Raw genomic sequence first — 20,604 nt, forward strand, 5'->3', positions numbered from 1 at the left:
ATTATTACCCCACTGAATTATTAGCCCCCCTGTTTTTTCCCCTAATTTCTGTTTAATGGAAAGTAGATTTTTTCAACAAATTTCTAAACATAATAGTTTTAATAACTTATTTCTAATAACTAATTTATATTTGCCAAGATGAAAGTAAATATTTGACTAGATATTTTTCAAGACACTTCTATACAGCTTAAAGTGACATTTAAAGGCTTAACTTGGTTAACGAGGCAGGTTATGCTAATTAGGCAAGTTATTCTATAACGATGGTTTGTTCTGTAGACTATAGAAAATAAAATATAGCTTAAAGAGGCTAATGATGTTGACCTTAATTTTTTTTTATTAAAAACTGCTTTTATTCTAGCCAAAATAAAACAAATGAGACTTTCTCCAGAAGAAAAAATATATACTTACATACTAGGAAAATTTCCTTGCTCTGTTAAACATCATTTGGGGGGCAAATAATTCAACTTCGACTTCAACTGTACATATTCACATGTACATGTTCTGTGTTTTTGCCATTTGTAGATAATGGCTCTCACTGTGGTTCGTTTTTAGGCTTTATAACCTTTTCCAGTCTGGTAGATCTCTATTATTTTTCTCATTAGCAGTTAAATGAATTGTTTATTTATTTATTTATTTGTTTGTTTGTTTGTTTGTTTGTTTGTTTATTTAAATTCATCAACATGATGTCTAGCTTTTGAGGATATTTTGATCCTTTGGTCTCTACTTCACTTGTCAGGCTATTTAAGTGATTTTCTTGATTGCAAACAAGTGTGGCAGCAATAGGATATATGAGCTAGTGTTTCTTCCCATACTGATAAATTTCCAGTGAGCGGTTAATGTGACTTTTTTCAATTTTATATGGTTCCTTTTGCAGCATTGATCTTGTAATGTAATTAAAATACAACCAGTTAAATAGACTTGGGCATTCATTTAGTTGCTCAAGCGTAAAACGAGACAAAAAGCCTTTTACTCGCGGGGTAAAATAAATGATCATATTTTAAAGACATGGAAGGGAAAAATGTAATGTAATGCAGTGCTTCTTGTGCAATCAGAGAGCCACTTTATTTTGGATATCACTGAGCCAGTGGAGATCGCTGATTTTTAAAGAAAACAGACCTTAAACGTGCCGATTGTGCAATGGCATACAGTTTACCGGAAATAACCCAGGTTATTGACAGATATTACTATTTATATAACTTATATATAAAATAATCAAATTATACTTGTTTAATAATATTATAGGGCGACGCTGTGGTGCAGTAGGTAGTGCTGTCGCCTCACAGCAAAAAGGTCGCTAGTTCGAGCCTCGGCTGGGTCAGTTGACATTTGTGTAGAGTTTGCATGTTCTCCCTGTTTTCCCTTCCCAAGTCCAAAGACACGCGGTGCAGGTGAATTAAGTAGGCTAAATTGTCCTTAGTGTCAATGAGTATTCATGGATGTTTCCCAGAGACGGTTTGCAGCTGGAAGGCCATCCGCTGCGTAAAACATGGGCTGGATAAGTTGGCGGTTCATTCCGGTGTGGTGACCCTGGATTAATAAAGGGACTAAGCCAAAAAAAAAAAAAAAAGAATGAATAAATAATAATATTATATAATATAAATATAAAAGTAACAATAATTTTACCAGATGATGTCCTTATAACTTATATAATGCTGTTAAAAATGTGATATTTTGTCTAGAATTTCTTGCCCACAGCCCCTTAAAAAGAGCAAATAACACTGATTGTAGTAATGTGTATGTTCAGGGTGAGGAGTAAATTGAGGAAATAAAAAAGGAAAACAGCTTTTGTGAGGAAAACAGGAGAAGAACATTATGTTCCATTAGCATAAGGATGTGTTCATTAACAGACAAGAGTTTTCATGCCTTTTCACGGAAAATCAGAACATTATGATAATCATCCCTGCATCGTCCACAGATAGCTTATTGTGGTTTCATTTATTCGTCAGTAATTGGTTCGGAAAAAGCATTCTGACCAATAACTCAATAACAAATAAACAAACAGAAATGGCTTAACGTAAATCCAGAGGTCATGATTTGTCTGCACTCATTTGGCAAACACATAAATGAAGCTTAAAAATCCCATTAACTGCTTCTTTGCACTGGAAGCCTAATAATAACAGCACACAGAAAGCTGTTGCATTTCAAGCTTAAAGTGACAGTCCACCCCAAAATGAATGTTTGTTGTTAATTAACTTCCCGTCATGTCCTTTAGGACGTAGGTGACCTTTTTCATCAGTCGAGTATTAAAAGAAAACTTTCAGATGAAATTGTCATCCTTGGTGATTCATGTAATGCAGGTGAGTTTAAAATATTCCTAGTGACCCCCCTGTGTGCTTCTTTAATGTGACCATAATTAACAAGACATCCGTTTGAAGTTTCCATGGAGACATCAAGTTTATCACTAACACACCACAGCCCCAATTATACATAAATATTTTGTTTCTTTTTTCACTTTTATGCACATGTTGACAAACATCCTAATGTTATTGCAATATATCTGATATTCTGATTGTAAAAATGCTTAAGAAAATGTATTTTGTTGTTTAAATAGCTTGATTGTTTAAATAGCTTGATCATGATCATATTATTTCAACCAAGGTTTATTGGAAATATGTGCCCAGGGATACACATTTTCTCAATGAAGAGTTTAGATTCTTTGCTCGAGTGCGGACTTCAACTGACTTGACCAGTGGGCAGGGTCAGGGTCAGGCCAATATTTTCGCCGCTATCTTCGGGTAGGGCCATGATCAAGCATTTGTGCTTTTAATTTTTAATTTTTTTTATTATTTAATTAATTAATTAGCCTAATTGGGTGGAAATCTATGTCATAATTAGAAATATGATACAAATATTTTAGCAAAGCCAGTTTAAGCAACACATGTGTGGGTCTACAAAGTTGCACAATTCGCAATGCATGTCATGTGCAGCAACGCTCTACCTCCTGTGACAGAATCTCCTCCACTGGCACACATTTACACTGCACGCGCAAGCAGAAGTGAAGCATTATGCCTGTGCAGCACAGATGTAGAGCAAAAACAGGGCAGAAAAAAATCAGTAGATCTTATCGATGTATTTATTGGATGAAATTGCTACTTCCTACCGTCATTCAATGTGGTTTTGGTCATTATCAATACATTGTCACTTTAATTGAGTGTGAGCAGCAGCAAAAATAAACCCAGCATCGAAATGATCATGGCTCTGCTGCTTTAGCTCCACTCATGCTCCGCATTGACCCACTGCTTCTGATTGCAGTATGAAAGCTCTAAACTGCTAACATGGACCCCGAAAAATGGTGGGAAAATGGTGATAGCAGAATAAACTTCCATGATGAACAGACACATTAAGCAGGCTAGCCAAGGAAGAAAGAATGATAGTCAGCCTTCAGTGCGTTTCTTTGTTACGATCCATTCTGAATAAACAAACAATGCAGTTTACATGCTTCATCCTTGTTACTTTATTCTTTAAAATAAATCTAAATAATTTTTTGTAGTTCAAACAACTAAGAACTGTAGTTGAGAACCTCTGTTATAATGGCCCACGTATTCAAAAATAGTCTGGTTTAAATCAGGCTCTGGCTCATAATTACAGTTAATGTGTCCAAACGGGTCGGGCTTGGACATGAGGTGCACAGGCATGGATGGGGTCGGGTTTAATTTATTGGGCCTGATCTAAGCTCCATCTCAATGTGCCTGTGTTGTATTATTTCATCTATGATGGTTGATGGACACCGCTATGTTTATTCTACGCTGCAGGAGAGATCAGACATGTCTACAACATGTTAATTCATCAAATCCTCCTGAGATACATGAAAGTGAGTGGCTGTTTTACTGGAGGGAGAATAGAGTAAATATTCTAGTTACCTAAACAGTGTATCTGATGTGAATAAAGCACATTATCTGATTAGATTTTAAAGTAATTATTATTACTGTCACCATGGACAGTGTGTATTTTACGTTTTGCTAGTACATATTTTTTGTACTTAAATGTCTGAACCCTAAAATAAATATTATTTGTTTGAAAACACAGATAAATTGAGATTTATGACGAGAGTCATTCTTAAATATTCTGTCCCACAATGCCAGCCAGCAGGAAAGCAGATTTGAATTTAGCAGCTGATCATTTGACACACTCACTGATATAATCACACCAGTGTGACTGTATGTGTCAATGACTTATGAGGAGACAAAAAAAAGCAAGTACAGGCAAAATCTTTGCCTTATACCTTAATTCCCATGTCTTAATTGTGAACTGACTTAAGACTTAGTTCTCTTGAGGCTGTGGATCAACTGTAATAATTTTGTAAATAAAGTTGCTGCACAGTTTACTTGTTTCACAACTTAATGTATTGCCAAGAGCCAAAGGCATTCATTTTGTTTAGCCTGTTTGTTTTTTGACTCACAGAGTGCTGCTAGTCATTGACTAATGAATCTCCAGGGACCACAGTTTCAGCTTAAAATTATCTTCAATGTTCTACTAAATAAAAAAATGTGACCTAAATCTTAGATGGCCTGCAGGGTCAGTAAATTAACAGCAAATTTTCACTTTTGGGTGAACTGCCCCTTTAAACCTTTTGTTTTAAATATTCAATTTTTAAAAAAAAAATTGAGATAGGCAATTGGTCAAGTAAAAACAAATTATGTTTTCCCCTATAGCTGTTGTTTTCATAAAAAACTGCCTCATTTCTTTGACCTTAACAACATGGGTCAACTTGGCTAATAAACAAGCCAAGTAATGAGCACAAAATATGACAGCAGTGATTATGCAATTTGCACATTCTCTGTCCCTCAAAACTAATTACCAATCTCTCTCTCTCTCTCTCTCTCTCTCTCTCACACACACACACACACACACACACACACACACACACACACCAACTAATGAGCAGATATCAGAAAAGCCTTTGACCCAACGGCGTAACCACATCTGAAGTGGTTCAATATTTACTGCAAAACACAATTAAAATAATCAATCAAAGCAGCAAATTCGGCAGTAAACAGTTCCAAATAAATGGCTATTATTCTTAACCTTAAAAACACCCCAACACGACAACAAAAATGTCCAGTACTATGTTATCGTCAAAAGTATAAGTTAGTCATGATTTTAGATAAAATGTGAAGAGGCCAAACTTTCTCTCGCTAACTATGCAAATGTAGTGCTTTTCTAAAATTATGCTTGATTAAAGTCCCAAGAGAAAAAAAGTCTCTCTGCAAGATCTATTCCAGCAGGGTCATCTGGGGTGACCATTTCAGCGCTACAAACACACAAGTGTCAATCATAATAAAAATGATAAAAATTATAATAAACTGTAATGCTCTGCCAGCAGAATGTGTGTCTTGAAAATGCATTCCTCATGCTCATCTGTGGTGACTATTGAGATAAAAGAAACACACTTAATACTCAAATTTCCTGTTTATGGCAGATTTATATACTACAAGCACACACAAATTATTGGCAAATCACAGCATAATTTTCAAGGCGACCTCAAGTGTTTTAAGTTAGTAGGAAGTTTACTTGTTTTAAGTTATACTGATTGATTTTTTCCTCAGTATTGCCATTTCTTGCACCTTATAATTCTGACTTTTTTTCTCATTATTCATTTATTGTATAACTGCAAGATATAAAGTCAGAATTATAAGGAATTATTGAAATAATAAGTCAGAATTATTGAAATGAATTGCATTATATAATGCAAATCATTTCAAACTGACTTTTGTTACTCAGTATTGCCAACTTGCCATTTTGAGTTTGTTCTTAGAATTTTAACTTTATTTTTGCAACTGCAAATTAATAGTCCAGCTGTCAAATCTCAAATTACAATTTTTGTTTTGTAACCATAAAGTTTAAAAGCCAACAACTCTGAGAAGAAAAGGTCACATTGGCAGATTATTATTATTATTTTTAAATGCAGTATGTAAGTTTGACACCCAGTGGTTAAACTAGGCATTGCACTCCTGGTTCAAAACGCACAAGCAAAGGTTGCCAGATTGACAACATCAACAGGAGTGTGTCTCCTGTTGATGAAAAGCAATGTTGATAAAAGCAACGGCACGCAATAGAAGAAATATTTTTCATGTGAAAAGGACCAACCAACACCTAAAATAAATATTGTAGAAAACGCTTCTGTTTCTTGCAGCAGAACAATAGGATAAACTGACAATGATCACCTCAGGTACACCCCATGTGCTTTATTCAGTGCTAAATGCCAACAATGTGAGTTTGAATGCCATTATACATATTTATTGTTTACTGAGTGTAAACTACACATATCAGTGATTCAGCAAATACATTTAATGATGTTAAATAGGTTTAAGATGTATTAATTAGATTATAAATCGTGTTATTTTGCTGGAGCACTAGTCTGTGCTTCTGAATGGCTGTATTTAAATTTCTGTCGTATTTCATCTGGTGCAAACAGCCACATTTTTTATCACTGCAAATCGCATCACAAAGCATGTTGTTAGGACACAGCGTTACAATGTAACCTGCTCACCTATTGTTTACGTTTGTAATATTAATATTGTTTTGCTAATTAATAAAAACATCAAATGGAACTCTATGCATTTCATTTCAGAGTCAGCTACTGTCCACCGGAGGTCACATTTCGGTTGCAGACGCACACTTTTAAAGCCTTCATGACTGAATAAATGAAATACACTGTTTTCCAGTAAGGCAACCCTGGGTGCTGAATTATAATTGGCAAAACTGGCATTGGGCAGGTTAAAGGGACAAAAACAAAGACAGATGTTCCAGCACGTAACGGACATTTTCAAAGCAGAATATCTGACTTTAGCATTTTTTTTTCAGATAAACAAGAATGTTTACTTAGCATGATTCTTAAAGATATGCAAACATATTATGTTTTTTTTTTTTTGCTTAAAAAAAAAAACAAAAAAAACACATACAGCACCTTTAATCTTTTGCTGAAGCAAAGTTGCATAAAACAGCAATCAGACATTCATTTTATACCCTCAAGTATCGAAAAACAACTGTATATGAGGATAACACTTGATGGATTGAAAACTCAATTTCAGGAGGTGTTTCCAGTGCTGTGCTGAGCACAAGAATGCGTGTCACTGCTGGGTCAAACTGTCATCGCTCTAACAGACCAGTACATAAAAATACTCAGTGACAGTCCAGCACGTGCACCACCTGCTGCTCTTTGCCCTTTAAAAACATTAAGTTCAAGGGAGGAAGTAGGAAGAACAGCAGTGCTTGTGAAGAAAAGGGAGAGAAACGAGAGACACAATCTCCCGATAAAACAATAGTTCACAAATTTTTTTTATTTCATTGCACACAACTTTTAGTTGTCGAGAAAAAGGAAAAAATTAAATTAATTGCGAGTCAGTTACAATCAGTCTGAAGCTGTAAATATTTACAAAAGGTAAACTGTGAATATGATTTCAGTAAATATAACAATTGTAGAACTATATAATGTTTTACCAGAAAATATCCTACTTCAAAATTTTGCTCATTTCAATGTTACTTATCATTTCTAAGTATTTATTTGAATTTTTAGGCATGTTAAATCAAAGTAAATATTTGACAAATACAAAACAAGATTAAACACAAAATGAAATGCCTGACGTAACAAAAATTGCACATACAGGAATACATAACCATAGAGCATTATCCCGGCATCCTCGCTAAATTTGCCTAATGGCCTCTCATGGCCTCCTAACCATCCCCATATCATAATTGGCTTCATCACAGTGTGCGGTCTGGTACATATGTATCAGTGCAACAAAAGTGTTATAAAACAAATATTAAAAATAATATAAATGCAGCTTTTATACATTTATATTACACAGTTCTCAGCATAATTTAGTATAGCCCATTCTGAAAAATCTGAAGATTTTTTTGTCAATTTCACAGTTAATATAGGTATTGTATTTTAGTGCATTTAAACAAAACAAATTTATTAAACATATTTATTTATTAAAATAAGATTTTAGTCACTGAACATCTTTAGAAATAGAAAGACAATACATTTAAATGCATGCGAAATATTGCAAAAACAACTTTATTTAAATTACAAACTACAAAATTTCAACAACATTTTATATACATTTTTTTTCTCTTGCTTTTTGGATTTTTATTTTATATTTTTCTTTAACAAATTTGGGCTACTTATTTTTAAACCATTAGCGCAAGTTTGTTAGATTTTATTAGATTAGCTCCAGTAGTAGCAGTTAGGCTTCAGTACTGACTAATCTAATGTATAGAAAATATTCATTTAAATAAAAGATTTGGGAGGGGTGTACTCCTATATGCTGAACACTGTACACACACACACACACACACACACACACACACACACACACAAACGTGCACACACACACACACACACACACGTGCACACACACAAACGTGCACACACACACACACACACACACACACACACACACACACACACACACACACACACACACACACACACACACACACACACACACACACACACAAACGTGCACACACACACAGGGGGCATAACATATAAAACTAAATATTGAATATTATAACTCTATAAAACATTCTGCATATTTATATATCTTATTCAACAATAGATTTATTCAAGGCTGATTTTTTCTGTGGTCGGTGCAAAACAGAGTGAAACTAGATAAACAACAAGGCTGTAGGCAGCAGACACTAAAAGCCGAATGTAAACTGGTGATAAAAATAACTGCAGAGAAACAAACACACACAGTGTACAGAATGAGGCACAGGAAACTCAATACCTTGCAAATGTTCACTTAACTCCAGTGGCCTGAAAGTATTTAGAGAAAGTACTCAAATTATATCATGTGAAAATAATGGAGAATATAATCCGCATCAGGCAAAGGCATCAATGTCAGATATCGGTATGCAAGTGCATATGCCATTTGCTAACATACAAATGATTATTTTCAAAACACTGCAAAGAGCCATGAAGAAGTGCCGGCCTTCAACTGCCCTGTAAATCCATCATTAGCAGAAACCCACTTTGATGTTCAATGAAAATAAATCTAGACGACCAGGCTGAATTACAGCAGATTTATGTCAAGTGGATCTGCGATAATGAGCATAATCCTCCCTAACACTACAATAACAAGGTCTTTAATTGAGTTAATCTACTAATCTAACAATCTTTATTGGCAATTTCATAACTTTGTTAAGCCTCAGTCACGCTGCCCTTTCCGCCCCCTAGACTTCAACTCTTACGCATGCAAATACACAAGACAGGAAATGTTTTTAAAAGTTTCACATGTCGATGCATTCTGAAGTTCGAGCCTGGAAAATTTGAATTTGTGAATTGTGAAATAATTTGAAATATGTCAAAATTGTTTGTTTTATCAGTGTCGCATCATCTTGTTTAATCCCATCCCTTTTTGAAGCATCATGCTCAAATTCTAGTGTGACCGCAGCTTTTTTTAAACCAGCAGTTCTCAGACCTGGTCCTCGTGACCCACCGCTCTGCTTATTTTGCTTAACACACCTAATTTGGATAACCAGCTCGTTAAAAGAGAGCTCAGAGAAGAAACTGTTCAAATCAACATGTTCCCTGCATAGTGTTCACTGCTTTCTACCCCCTTGCACATGGGAAATCGGCTAACTTGAAGTTATAGTGATAAGATAAAAATACAATATACATAGCAGGGGCCTGCGAGGACCAGGACTGGGAACAGCTGACTTTATAGTTAACTAAAATTATATAAAATAATAACATTTTTACTAAGGTATTTTTTGATAAAATAATATAGTGTGAGTGTGTTTAGATGTTTCCCAGAGATGGGTTGCGGCTGGAAGAGCATCTGCTGCGTAAAAACGTGCTGGATAAGTTGGTGGTTTATACAGCTGTGGCGACCCTGGATTAATAAACAGACTAAGCTGAAAAGAAAATTAATGTTATCTATGTTATTATGAATAATTATGTTATTATAATAATTATTATTAATATTATTATTATTATTATTAAAGTTAGCTAAATCAACAAACATTTTTAAAATGTAAAAAGTAAAATAAAAAAATGCAACAATACAAATTGATATAAACAAAAACAGCAGCAAAATCTCAATGACACTAAAATAAAATCAAACAGTACAAAATCATTATCATAATCATATACTGCTAAAATTTTTCTCAAATAACCTCTTGTTAAATTGCCACAGATAAAACGTTCCAGTGCTATCCCTCAAAATCTATCAAACAAATATTTGGCATTTTTCTCTCATACTTCAGCAAACCAGTGTGCTGAATCTGCAGTGGAGTACCACAGAAGGTTTAAATAAGCCTCCCTCGAGATGAAGAGGAATTGTTTATGACCACACGCTCCTTGTGGAAAAGGTTTTATGTGAACGGCCCTGTGGTCTTGCTCTCCATTTGCCAACTGGACTCAAAGCAAAAAAATAAATAAATAAACAAACATAAAGAGCCATAACTGGTGTCTTACATAACGGCAGACTTTGCTGCTCTACTGTTCTCCTGGTGTGAGAAAGCGAGAGGCCTTTTTTAATGTAAATAAACTACAGGCCGAAAGCGGCTCCGCCTGAGTCTTATGTTGCTCTGTGCTCACAGCGGCCTCTGTGCTGAGTTAATGTCACTGCAGACGCAACACAAGGAAATTAAAGGGACAGTTCTCAAACACAAATGAACATGCTGTTAATTCATTCAACCCAAGGCCATCTGATATTTAGCAGACCGTTTTTTTTTTTTTCTTTAGTGGAGCATAAAAGAAAAAGTTTAGGTGAAAATGTGATCCTTGGTGAGACATAAAATGCATATAATTATGTTTATTAACCATTAAGTGGCTGTGGACCAAAGTGTAATGTTCATTCATAAATTCCCTTCGGCTTAGTCCCTTTATTAATTTGGGGATGCCACAGCGGGATGAACCGCCAACTTATCCAGCATGTTTTGCATTATTTACCTATTATGCAGTGCTCCCCACACAGACCTTAGTTGTGCTGGCTGCCCAGGTATATTAATGGCAGTCCAAGAATATTCAATGACAGTTTTTTTTTTTTTTGTATCCCCCCAAGATAACCAAACATCCATGTTCGATTAACCAAAGAAACATTTTCTCTCGCCCCATTTCATACTGCTCATTATGTGTGCGAGATAACTGTCAACACTTCCACAGACACAACTTTTTGAGGCTTAAAAATGTGTCGAGGAGTCAACCTTTGTTTTTACTTTCTAAAGTTGCGTTTACATTACTCTTTTATTAAAGACTACTTTTTACTTGTCTTCACAGTACACAGCCATAAAACTGAGAATGTAAAAAAACATAAATAATAGATTCTTTAATCTGAATGATTAAAAAAAGTATCGTATACTCTGAGAGGAGGAAATGACATCTAATTTGGCTGCAAAATATTTTTACACCATTAGAAATAGTCAATCAACTCATTTGCCTTATTTTAATCTTCACGTTTTTTCTAATTATAATTAATATCCATTTTAGAGACATTCTTGTTTTTTGCAGCTGTGCAGCTGTGTGCAGATGGCTCTTAAATAGCATAAAAATAGGAGAAATAGTGGATTTATTTTTTATTTCAACAGCCTTTTTAAAAACTTTAAACCATTGAAAAGAAATTGGGTATAACATTTTAAAAGATACAAGTATTGTTCAAAATCACATTATTTTGTGTGTCACATTATTAACCATTTCTGTGCCGTAGGTAAAGGATGTGTTTCAATCCGGCTACCACTGCAAGTATATTTCAAACCTGTGGGAAGCACTGCAATATGTATATTATATGAATAAATATTCATTATATTTATAATATACATTCATTCATTGTGTCAATCATTAATTTTTTTTAACTAAAATGTTAATGTCTACTGCTATTGTTGGAGAGATTTATACAGTTTTGTTTATTTTGATCATTTAGTATGTATGGCCAACAACTACAGAACACGTTAAAAAATAATTCCTTAAATAGACATTGGTAGTGTGTTACTGCATATGGCTATGAGGTAACACTCTCTTTTACTTGTTTCTCTTAATGTTCCCCTTTTTAAAATTACACAGACCAAAGGTCAAAAAAGTACATTTTATATCTGTATATTTTCACAGCAAAACAACACAAGACTGCAGAAAGTTTGCCGCAAAAAAATGTTGTGTAATTTTAATTTTAGGCTGCAATAAGAAGAAATGTGGATGAAAAACAGCCTAACTGTAAAAATAGGCAAAACATGTGAAACAATGTGATACATTTCTTGTTTCTGAACTTGATTTTTTGATAAATGGGAAGTACAAAACAAAGGACAAACAAAAATATACACTACTATACAAAATATGCAAAAATATCTTCCACAGCTTATGCAATTAAAACAATCTCTTTTTCTTTCAATGTCTGGAATAGACTGGAAATTCCATGAGCTCTGGGAACCCTGCTAAATTTTTCTTTACTGTTCTTCTGAAGGAAAAAAAAAAACACATTGGATTTCTGAGAAGGATGTAAATAAACCGCAAGTTGCCATTTCTGGGTGAACAACCACTTTAAGGAATCACCACGGCAACCTAATTACTAGACCCATAAACATAAAACAGCATGTTGTGCAGAAAACATGGTTTCAGTGGTACAGTGGCTTGCAGCAGTCAACATATTGTTAGTTGAGGAACAAACACTTCCAGATTTCCAAGGATCTACTTTTGCTGGTGAATGCTTCCTGTGTACACATGGAGTGCTCTGAAGTCTTCGGCACTTTTGTTTGTTTGTTCATTTACTTATTTAGACGTCAATCCCCTTGAAGCCGAGCTAGCCTCAGTCAAGGACACAATGGTCATTCATCAGGCTGTTGCTTAGAGGTTTACCATCATGCTCCTGTTGTAAAATCTGGATGGGTTTTGTGGTTCTTTGATATTATTACTGACAAACAGCATTATTAGAAAAAGGATGAAGTAAATGGTAAGGTTTTTCCAGCATTTACAAGAATATGTAAAAACTGATCCCCTTATTGCAGTGCTAGGCATTTCTGATTTTGAGATAACTAATAATACTACTACAGATCAAAATATAGCTCCGTTTGTCAGTTTACTAGCATGAAAAAAAAAATTAAACTGAATACAGAAAGCTGATCCTGTATGAAACTCTAATGAGGGATGTAACAAAACATCTGCTGAAAATCAGAATCAACCTGAAAAAGACAGACAAAGGGCCCTATCGTACACCCGGCGGAATGCGGTGCAAGGCACGACACAATTGTTGTTTGCTAGTTTCAGCTTGATGCAGGAGTCATTTTGACGTTTTGCAGCACACTGTTTAAACAGCAAATGCATTTGCACTCATATGCGCACCCATAGAAGTTCTGTTCTAAAAAAGGAGGTGTGATATGGCGCATTCCTGGCGTGTTGCTATTTTAAGAAATTATAATAGTCTGTTCAAAAGACCAGCTTAGAGGAGGTCTAAAGTCCAGTGCAGAGCGCGTTAGTTGTGCGCCTCGCTTAAACATTGCTTTATACACACAGGGTGTACAGCAATACACAAATATCTTTACAAATAAAAAGAATTAAAGGATTAAAATATTATAAAAAGTATTTTTTTCTAGCCTAATGTAGCGAGCCTACTGATGCCACGACGCCCTGGTCCCATATTAACCCCAGCTGGCACCTCATCAGCACCGGATCGCTCACAGCTGGACCTCATCAGCCAGAGAGGCATAAAAGCCAACCCCACACAGGAAGAAGACGAGCTTCATTCTCAGATGACTCCCTGCGCTAACGCTTGTGTCTCTCTGTCTCTCCCACAGCGGACTCCAGCTCGTGACAATCCAACACCCGAATTCTCACTATCCTTCACCTTCTCCCCGGAGCACCAGAGCACCTTTACCAAGAAGAGCACCGTATTTCACCCCTTTCACTTTGTAAATAAAGCACTCTCCGGGGACTTGTTTGTAACTAAACATGACTGTGTATGTGTTTTCCCTCTGCCTCGCTACACTACATATTTATGAAAACCACTGCCTCCATGCCTTCATCTCGGGGGGGCTTTTTCAGTTTATTCATGAAAATTTGCTTATAATGTCATTAGTAGTAGCAGTATTATTTATTATATGGATATACAAGCTTAGGTTTGCCCACCTGTTTTAGCTCATATGGGGCACAGCATGTGTATTAGGATATAACTCAGTTTTTTGACCACACTTCGTTATTGTTGTTCATTTATTAGTTTGCTGGAAACTAGAACTAAATTTAGAAATAGTTTTGAAACAAGTCTCTGCACTTAACAAACAAAATTAATTATGTAGAGGCTAATAGATGTCGTACAAAACATTTTCTTATCCACGAGAGTGAAAATGAAAGTAATGAATGAGAAGGCTCATCTCATTCTCGCGCTGTAGATGCTCTGTTGAACTGTTTTCTCTCTAGTAAAGCATTCAGTTTTTCCACTTACAATGTCTGCCATGTAAATAACAAATGTGCTATGGTGCGATGCAACTGACTCTTAAAGGGAATGGGAGATGAGACTCTGATTGGTTATTCTCAAAACACACATATAACTCATTAAAGGGGTGGTCCACTATGATATCATATTTTAAACTTTAGTTGATGTGTAATGTAGCTGTGTGAACATAAACAGCATCTCTGAAAGTTGGACCAAATTTGAAAGTCAATGTGTATAAACATTGAAAAAACAATAAAGTTATAAAAATAGTACATGGTGAAATAACTTCTGTGTGTCTGATGTATTTACCCCGTTCAAGATTAAAGTCTATAAAGTTTCAGCTCAAAACAGATTATTTATAATACCATTCAGAATAATGAAATTTTCTGCTCTGAACACAATGTAGCTGTTTTTGTTGCTTGTGCCTTTAATGCTAGTTCTCCTCGTCCATTGTTCTCACATGCCTAACAGAGTGTGCCTCAATTTCCACCTCGGCTGCATCAAATAAACAGTGCAGTGACAGACATGAAAGAAGCAGATTTCACGTAAAATTTGTAAGAAATACTACAGTAAGACCTTTAGCAATGATTATTTGATGTATTTGTTGTGTAGTTAATGAGTCGATGAGAACGATAAGTCACAAACAATATCATTACAGAGTTACACACGTTTAACTTTGCACTGTTTTTGCATGCCAAACGTGACCGGATACACATCATTATCCACTGCTGTATAGACATGTTATGTTAATGTACAAAACAAACCTGATTTAATGTCCACAAACCAGGATTGAATCGTCTTCTTTTATAATTGTACTGACACGCGGCTGTGGTGATAAAGATGGTTTTAAAAATGTGTTAAACTTGTAAAACTCATTCTTGGCCACATTTGATGATGATTAATGATCACATAGAGCTCAACGGATCTTTTAATCCCGGTTACTTTGTGCACGTCCTGTCTTATTGATATGATTATACGCGTTACTATGGAGACATGTTAATACGCAGCTGTTAAATCAAATTTGGTGGGCAGGGAAACCACACTCCTACATCACATTGCGATGGGCCTCAAAATGGGAGGGATTTAGATCCTATTTTAATGTCAGGAAATTTAAAAAGAGACTTATTGTCTTTATATCACTCCAATAAGACTGTGGACACACTATACCTACACACAGTTCTGTCTAAACAGCTTAAAAAAGATGATTTTCATCATGGGTGCCCTTTAAAGGAATAGTTCACATAGAAATGAAAATTGATTCACTATTTACTAAATATCCTTATTCTGTTTTTTTAACCTTTGACTTCCATTAGGAAATCATGCAAGTTCTGGGATTCTTGACCACGTGCGCTAACCCTCTAACATGCAGCTCACATCATTTTCATTTTCACTTCAAAGAATCCCTTGTTTCGGACATTAACTCACGGGAAGCCGTGTTTCAGTGCATGGTCATGCATTTCCTGCACAAAGCCATTTCAGAGAGCATATATATTCGTGTGTGTGTGTGTGTGTGTGTGTGTGTGTGTATGTATATATATATATATATATATATATATATATATATATATATATATATATATATATATATATATATATATATATATATATATATATATTTTTTTTTTTTTTTTTTTTATGCAAAAACAAAAAAACCCTCAATTTTCATATGGATATTGAACCATGGAGGTTATAACAAATGGTTCAATGTTATATTGAGCATTGAAGCATCCTTACATGATACAATTACTGGGACATATCAACTCTATCAGCAGTCATCTAATTTTTCAAGCACAATAAATTGCCATGTTGTTAACAGTCGATATTATCAGCCTAATCCCATTACAGTTCGATCTAAGCCAGCCCTCTGTTTGGCACACAGCGAGTCGAGTGAGCTGTTCCAGACATACATTTGATTTTTTAGAGACATATTAGCATACACACGACTTTGACAGTGCAGATCTGAAACTATGCCAATTTTGCTCTCTCCTACATATCAACATGTCTTTGAAAATCCAGCCAATGCTCAAGACTCATGCCTGCCATAACCCGCTCACAAAAAAAAAAAATAATAATAATAACCTTCACAAATATGGCCCCTGTCCGAAGCCATAACTTAAGAGCATTACTGCTGTTCTCCATCAGCCCAAAGCCTGTCCTCACTGCACCTCTGAAAAGCCCTTCATCAGGTCAGAAATGCTGAAAATGGACAGATGGACCATTCATACAATCATATGTCCAGATTTCTGTCTTCTTGATTTGTTTTGAGCAAAGACATGTTTGAAAGGTTGCATCACTTCAACAATCAACGCCCAGATACACAGAACAGAACAGGCTCTGGAAAACACAGCATAAAACATTTCACTGACATTAGAGGTGTACAATATTGACCAAAAGAAATTATACATCTAATATTTATTTTGGAAAATTTGTTAGGGTTATCAAGCAATAGTTTGTTGATTTATGTTTTTAGCTGAATCGTTTCTTGGCTGGTTTGGGCCTGGTCATGAATAAATAAACTTGACTTTAAAGCTACGAGTAGGCGGCAGCAAGTGGCCATCTAAATGAGTGTTTCATTGAATCATATATTCAAACGATTCATTCAAAACATTCATTTATTTATATCAGGGGTGGCCAAAATTTTTCTTATGAAGGCCAAAATCCAAGCTTGATTGAGAGCTGTGGACTGAAAGTAAATATAGCAAATGGTATAACATTAAGGTTGACAAGGGTAATTTTTACATTTTTTTTTAAATAAAATTTGTAAATAAATAGAAAAAAAATACTTCAACTGTATTTACTAATGCGTTCTAATTTTTGGAAAATGTGTATTATATTAATCAACTTATTACAATAAAACCTTAAAAAAAAATTTTTTAAATCCAAACAATGGAGTTCATCCTGAATACACTAGTTATGCTGAACCTGCTGTTGCCTTGATTTGCACATTGATGTCTTTTGCTTTGTGTCCAATTCGATAAATGACAGTATGTACATTTAAAAAAAAATCTGAATCTTTTACAACATTTAATTGAAACATTTAAGTCCAGTTTGTTTCTTCGTAGCTCAAAATAAAACAAACATACAAGTGATTACATTAAAATCAAAATGAATAAAATGTTGGGATTCCCCAAGCCTTCCCAATCATTTTCCCTCTGGCGGGTCAAATCAAAGCATACAAAGGGCCAACTTTGGCCCTTGACCTCTAGTTTGGGCATCTCTAATTTATACAATAACCAATTGATTTATTCTAAAATGAAACACTTCAGTGTTGATTTGAGACAAAAGTTCTGATACCACTTGAAATATTTTCAGATGTGAAAAAAAATAAAAATAAATAGATAATATAGGGCATTTGTGCATAAAACAGAACTTCTTTAACTGTTAATTAAGATCACATTTTAAATCTGACTTACATACTAGTTATTGGGAAAACTGAGCTCTGAATAAAACAAAATAAGAGTCTAGCAAAACAATCAGTCATTTTCTTCCCAATAACAAATGACAGTATACAACACAGTATATATGGTAACGACAAATGCCTCAGTTTGCACTAGCTCTGTCTTTCGAAATGTGTTAAAAGATGCAGTAAAAATACTGGTCTGGTGATGCTAAAGAAAAATGTGATATGCATATGGTAAATAACCCACTGTTTGATATGCGATACAAAACTATTAAATAAAATTTAAACAACACAATCAACATAGGTTTCATATTATTTCAGGATGCAAGCATCACTACAATTTTGGAAAGTCAATAGCCATGTTTTACTATAGCATAAAACAACTATTTAAATTAATTTTATTAGCAAGATAACACCACCACCACTTTGCTCCACTACTTTTATTGATTTGAATAACCTGAAAACAACAATCAGATCAAGAGAGAGTCAAGAATAATCAGATAAACAAAACCACATGAAAAAGAGTTGTGCTACATCATTGCTGTCTTACTGTTTTCTTAACATGGCTTCTTTCCTTGTTTGTTAAAGATTCTTGAACAAGAAAACCACTCTGTGCACTCTGCTTGGTTTCAGAGATGCATGTTGACTTGTACTGTAACTACATTACCTGATCTACTTAAAGTCTTGAAGAGGGTATGCTAATGACAAGCACTCAAGCTGCCTGTGTTAAATCACATTTACAATTTCTATATCGTAACATGCACAACTGTGATATTTCAATCATGTCAATATAATGCGCAACCTTACAAGCAGTGTGTTAAATATGTTAGCATTCTGTTAAATTGTGTCAGCAATGTATTAAAATGGTTAATAACAACCTTACAGTGCACTAAAACATGTTAAAACAGATAAATATGTGCTAACAGTGTACTAAGCTCACATATTTCAACCTTCCCTTTAGCCCTGAGCAAAAAACTTGGTAAAGTGATAAAGGTTTAAGGCTGTACCTTCATGTAAAGTTAGCTTTTCAATCTTAGTCACTTTATTTTAAGGTCTGTTACTTACTATTGACAAAACATTATTTTTGACATTTGCTTCAAATTTGCTGCCCATTAATAAACAGCAGGAGTGTAGAAATAAGGTCATGCAGAATTTATTCTTTTTAATGAACTAATAAACAGCCAAAATCTTATTAATAAGCAATTACAGTAAAAAATGAAACTTGGACCCTAGGAAAGTCTTTTCTAAAACAAAAAGTATTTTATGTCTGTCTATTTCAAACAGTGCATGTTTGAATAATTGATTATGGTTTATATTAGTTTTGTGTGTGTCTATGTATTGTGATGTATATTTTTCTGTAACTCTGTCCTATGCTGACTGTCTTGACCAGGACTCCTTGATAAAAGAGATATTGTATCTTAATGGGACTATCCTGGTTAAATAAGTAAATAAATATTACAGTAAGTAAATTATTTAACTAAATAAAAATAAATAATTAATTAATCAAAAATCTGTCAGATCTTTGATTTCTTATAAGACCAGGTGGACTTGGAAAGAGATTGTACCATAGACTTTCCAATTACCATTTCCATATAAAGGTTATAAGACAATAGTTTTTTTGTTCGGTGTAGCTAAACAAAACTTTATAAACATTAAAACAGAATAAAAATCAAACATAAATCCAAGAAAAAAAACTTTCACAATATAATGACTGTTCTGACTAATCTCTAACTACTGGATCATTAACCCGAGTCGATCACTTCGCCAGTAAAATCTTGTTTCTCAAATGTAAAATACATGAGTGTCTCTTTAAGCTACGTGCAGTGATGATTCCAGCCGCTTGATCATCCCACAGCGCCACTGTATCCTGTCCCTGGACTTTGGATGACCACGGTCCATGTGTTTACTTTCAAACAAAACCTATTTATTGAAGGATTGTTTGACTAGACCAAAGTAAAATGTTCTGTGTGCTCAAAGGTGAATAATCTTGACACAGGCCCAATGATTTTCCAATAATGACCTGGCACAGACATCTACAGTTTAATTCAGTGATTGATAAAAGCACCTTGGTGAATTTACATGTACAATGTGTTTTTGATACAAATATAACAAACATAAATAGATATATAAAAAAAAGACAAAATATAATAAAAATATTTAAAACAAACATTTTTTATAATATTTATTAAGATGCATATTAATATCTATCATTTTGAATGTATTATTATTATCTGTATATACATATTTTAATATTTATAATGATTATAATGCAAAATAAGTGCATGCATTATCAATTTTAAAATATATAATGGTAGAATATTTATTAAGGCATTTTGTTTGTCTCTCCGTCTCTGCTATAATAATTTATCATGACTAAATCACATTCAAATGAAAAGTTTGTTTACACACACAACCAGTGGTCAATTTTCTGACAGACCGAATTACAATTTAAAATTTTAATTTTAATGATAATGAAGTTTGGTTTTCACGATTATCATAAACTCGTGGTAAATCCTTGATGATGCACATGTACATGTATGCACAGTATATGTTTGTGTGAATAAAAATATATCTTGCGATTGAATAAAAATTTTATAAATTGAATATAAATTTGTAAAAAAATCTGCGAATGTGGAATGATTTTAGGAGTATCATAACTAAAAACGTAATATATGAAATAAATATAATACATTTTTAAAATGTAAATCCAATTAGATTCACTTATTTGGTAAACAAAGCAAGTCTTTTATATAATATATCTACTAAAAGACTAATGTTACTTTACAAACTGTACTGTAAACAAATCATATAAACACTTTAATATTACTATTATTAGTA

At 34.1% G+C, this 20,604-nt stretch overlaps 1 protein-coding gene across 1 annotated transcript in view; it reads right to left on the minus strand.

Annotated features, from left to right (window-relative positions):
- ghra (growth hormone receptor a) overlaps positions 1–20,604 on the minus strand; it is a 77,589-nt gene that overhangs the window by 27,544 nt on the left and 29,441 nt on the right. The gene's annotated exons all lie outside the window — the stretch shown is intronic.

Source organism: Danio rerio, chromosome 8 (assembly GCF_052040795.2).
Source record: "Danio rerio strain M-AB ecotype USA chromosome 8, GRCz13ab, whole genome shotgun sequence".
Lineage (NCBI taxonomy): Eukaryota > Metazoa > Chordata > Actinopteri > Cypriniformes > Danionidae > Danio > Danio rerio.